This window comes from Lolium rigidum, chromosome 3 (assembly GCF_022539505.1).
Source record: "Lolium rigidum isolate FL_2022 chromosome 3, APGP_CSIRO_Lrig_0.1, whole genome shotgun sequence".
NCBI lineage: Eukaryota > Viridiplantae > Streptophyta > Magnoliopsida > Poales > Poaceae > Lolium > Lolium rigidum.
Genome location: NC_061510.1, coordinates 37976396 through 37981335, shown reverse-complemented (window position 1 = coordinate 37981335; position 4940 = coordinate 37976396).

Here is a 4940-nt window from a genome sequence, read left to right as displayed (position 1 = left end):
GGTAAAATGTATTTCATGTCGGATCATGCCTCCCAAGTAATGGATTTGGGCACTATACTGCATAGTGTGGTAATAAATGTTAGTTAAAAGTTGAGTAAGGTTCTTGGAGAGAGAGAAGGGGTTCAATAGATGAGCAATAGAGGGTCGCAAAACCATGGAGAGAGAATCTGGCCGCAAATGGGATCGGCAATCTACAACCCTAAAAATGAACCGTGGAGGAAGAAGAACAATCCTCGTATGTGCATCTTTATCGACTCACGTATTTTTGTGGGAAGTCATGAAAAAATATTTTAGGATATATGAGCATTTTTTCACACTAAATGAATATATCACTTTTAGAAAAAATATTTTTTTGATATCCATGAACTTATTTAGAGAAAAATAACATTTTCAATACATATTAGTATAAAAACACAAAAAAATTCTTGATCCATGTGGAATACTTTTAAGAGATTCAGTTTATTATAGAATGACGCATCTCACAAATCGATATGACAAATTCTGAAAACAAGACAATTGGTTCATCCTTGACTTAAGTAAGTGTTTTAAGTATATTTTTTAGTTATTTTTATTTATGGTAATATTTTAAAAATAAAAGACATAGATTGAAAAATAAATAAGAACATCTATTTGGCCGCCCTATTTAAGGTGCACTTGGTGCTAGGGTGGCCTCCCTCCATAATTTTTGAAAAGGGTAGCGTTGGAGACGCCAAATTTCATTCAGGTCACATCCAGTTTACAAGGAGTTCACATGGATTGTAGTGCCTTGTAGATCTAGGATTTGAAAGGCTAAAGCAAAGGGACAAATTGCTAATGCATGAGCTGAATCCGTGTCCAAGATCTATACATGACTCACGATGTGAAAACAAAGTCTTTTCTCCTCCTCCAATTGCCCTATGACTGGTCATTTTTTCTTTTATGTTACTCTCAGTTAGTTAAGGGCCATGAGAAATAATTATAATCATTGTATGCAAATAAGCAGTGAGTTGAGATATTATCTAAAAAAATCTATTTTTTATTTAGCAACCGGTGGTAGAACTTGTAAAATTATTAGGTATCTTCATTATCCCCTAACCTTGTACCGCATATGTGATGTTTTTTTTAAAACAACATAAACTGAAATATCGGGGATGCTCGTAAAGTAAAGTCGTGCATGACCGACCACGTTGTTGGGCATTGGACACTAACACAAGTGACACGGTATCTTTTATTGACCGGGTTCAATCTCTGCACCCTTGAGAAGTATAATCGAGATGAGCGAACCTCGGGTGTTCTAAGAGAACCGTCTGGCAATATGACTTGGTGTGCCACCGTTCCATCGTGATTACATTCGAGGATTAGAACCTAGGGAGATTTCGTCTTAAGAATCAACCTCGAACTTAAACTCCGAAAGAATCGACTCAAGAAGTAGGCCTCCTTCACCTGAGAGGGAGACATCTTGCTTCATATGAGAGATAGATTACAAGATACCCCTATGAGATGGGCTGAAGGCCTTGTACAAAACACCACTAATACCCTTTGTGTGAAGGGAAAATGGGGGCAAACTAGTGTATTTCTATGTAAAAGAATAAAAAACCCAAGTGGCGGAAAAGGCAACCGTACTTTAATAGTGAAAAGTAAGTTCATAGAGGTGTTGCGCATATCAATTTTACTTGGGTTTTCACAGCACCACAAAACTTACAAGCTAGAGAACCTAGGTATTTATTAGTACCTACACTAGATCAACCATAATAGACCCAAAAACAAAAAAATACCATGACTCAAGACTAACAACATATCAATACGCGGTCTTTTTTATTTTTCATTTGAAGTTATTTCATCCAACAATACAACTTACTTCTTTTGGAAATCGCAACTTGATCCACTAGTTCTACTATTTTAAAATTAACTTGCAATTCTCCTCCTCGATGGAGCCCAATCTTGGGCGCCACTTAAAGCTTCATGCGCCACACCAGGCAATAGTTGTGCCATGGCAACTTCAGGTTGTCACTTGTTTACCCTCTGCAGACAAGCCCAATCATCCATCCAGTATGAAATCTTGCACATGATACTACAAGGGTCTTTAAGGAACACATTATGAAACAAAACATTGTTCCTAACTTTTCATACCATTCATATGGTGGCAGCAACACCTACATCCACTAAAATATAACTTTTCTACGGAACATGCACCTAGAATATTTATCTTTCCATCCTCTATGTAAAATATATTTAGTTAAAATACTATTATGAAAAGCAAGCCAAAGAAAGAATTTAATTTTCAGAGGTATTCTAACAAACCCCATTTTCCTATGCGGCCATGCATTTCGCCTGAACCACTTTCAAAACTAAATACATAAAATACACTAAAAAAATACCAGACTTTGTTATCAGCCACCTAATCGAATCTTCGACATCATTAAACCTACTACCCTCACCCTCACCGTGCAATTGTGTCCATATTTCAACAGTTTGACCCCACAACCTTCTTCTCAATCTGATTTTACCCCACCCTTCCTCAATGACAGAGGCAACAACACTAACATTATGAATAAGAGTTAAATTAAACAGTCTTGGGTATCTTTTCATAAGAGGCCAATACCGAATCAATAATCTTCCAAAAACCCAGTCCCTCTCCACATTAACAACTGTTTTCTTACAAAAAATAGAAAAAATATGTTTAACTTTCATTAACCCTTGCCAAAAATGTGATTGAGTAGGCTATAACTTACAGTTAGCAAGAAAATTATCCTTAACATACATACCTATAAGAATACTCCACCATAGCCTCTCACTAATTTCTAATTTCGATAACCATTTACCTAACAAATATTGGTTCATAACCTCTGCATCAACAATTTCTAAACCACCTTGTTCTTTAGATTGACAAATTTTGTCTCAGCTTACTAGATTATGTTTTTTAACTCCTCCATCTTCCTACCAAAATAGTCTCTTCATATATAACTAAAATCTATGACCATGCACTTTGGGAAGCTCAAACATAGAAATCATAAATAAAGGCACAATAGTCAAGAAAGATTTAACCTAAATTAACCTACCCCCATAAGAATTCTGCCTACCCTTCCATACATGAGTTTTATTTTCCATTTTCTCTCTAGCTTCACCCCAATCTAAAGGAGAGTGGATTTTGTACATCCACGCATGGGTGTGGGTGTTTCCATCGCCGTTCATTGTGCTTTGTGATTCGGAGAACAAGAGGAGAGAGGAAGGAATCTTTTCATTTACCATGGTGGGCACGAATCTCAAGAAATAAATGGAAGGTGACGAAAACACCTACACCCATGCGTGGGTGTACAAAAGTATTTCCACAATCTAAATTACACAACCTAACATAGTCCAAAGGCACACATAAATTCCTAAAAGGATATTCGCTTCAACATAAGTAACAACACAAGCATAACAATTATATTTCTCTTTAGATCTACCAAAACAAAACAACTCACTTTTAATTTATTCAAACAAATACAACATAAATTTTAAGTTTCTAGAACTATATAGACTATCTTCAAACATAAATATAGTATCATCTGCATACCTTAACATACTGACCCCACCTTCTACAAGATCACGTAAATACTCACAAGCTTTTTTTATTAATCAGAGTTAACACATCAACAAGGACATAAAGAATGAATAGAGGATAAGGGATCAATATGTTCATTTACCATAAAAACAACTTTAGCATGCTCAACGGTACTCGTCACCCAACCAATAAATTTTAGAGGCCCTTTCGCGAAATCAACTTTAAACAACACATCAATATCTGTAACTCATGCATTACCTCATGAAGAACAACTACTCCATCTAAAATAAAATAATATTGAATGAAAGCAGTAAACTACTTTATCAACTACCTTAATATCTCTGTTATTTAAAACTTCAGTAAAATCTTAAATAGAACGTTCAAAAGACAGATTGTCTGCTATATCATATCAGCACCTGCTTTTTTAGGCAATAAAATAAGCACGCCATAATTCAGGCTAGATATGTCCAATCTACCATCTAAAAACTCAAACAACATAAATATCAAACGTCACTCACTAAATTTTAGAAATGCTGATAAAACTCAGCTGGTATCCCATCTGAAGCTTTTTTTTTGCTTCATTTGAAAAACAACCTCTCTAATTTCTTCTAAACAAAATACTTCCCCAACCTCGGCTCTATCATTATCATCAAGTACATTAGGAATCAGATCTTCCACATGCAACTCTACTTGACCACTACCAGGACCAAACAATTTATTATAATAGTCAGTAGGATGCATCAATATATCCCGATCCCCTCGTGTGATCCCTTCACCCTCATTAAGCCAGCTAATTCTTTTTTTCCCTTCTTTAGTCCTAGCCATGGAATAAGAAGTGAACGCATGAACTTCTAATAACTCTTTCTCTTTAGCCCTTTGAAACCACATCACCTCCTCCTCTTTACAAATTTTATGTACCTGCTCATCTTATTGCTTTCTAACAATATAATCACTCAAAGACAGACCCGGTATCTCACTGAACTTGTCAATGACATGTATAGTTCTTTTTTTTTTCTTCTTCTATAAAACCAAATGTAATTAAGATTAGACTCTCTAATATGTTGTCTAAGCTTCCTACATCTATTCTGACACTTATCTAGAAAGCTTCTACCATGATAATCTTTTTTTTTGAAACGAGGCAAAAGCTTTGCCTTTCATTGATATAGGAGAAAAGAGTTGGCCCGTTTATGAGGAAAACTGACCGAAAACCGTTACAACACGACACCACACGCCAGCCCCGAGGCTGCGCTCCACACGGGTCGACGACCAACCAGGTCGACACCACACCCCAATGCAACAGGCGGAGGCGAAAAGACCGGAGCCACTGCTCCAACTACCACACCGACCCCGAGGTCGCGTCCCACCTGGCCGAAGACGAACCCCCCCTCCACCGAACCGCCAAAACACTCCACAAACC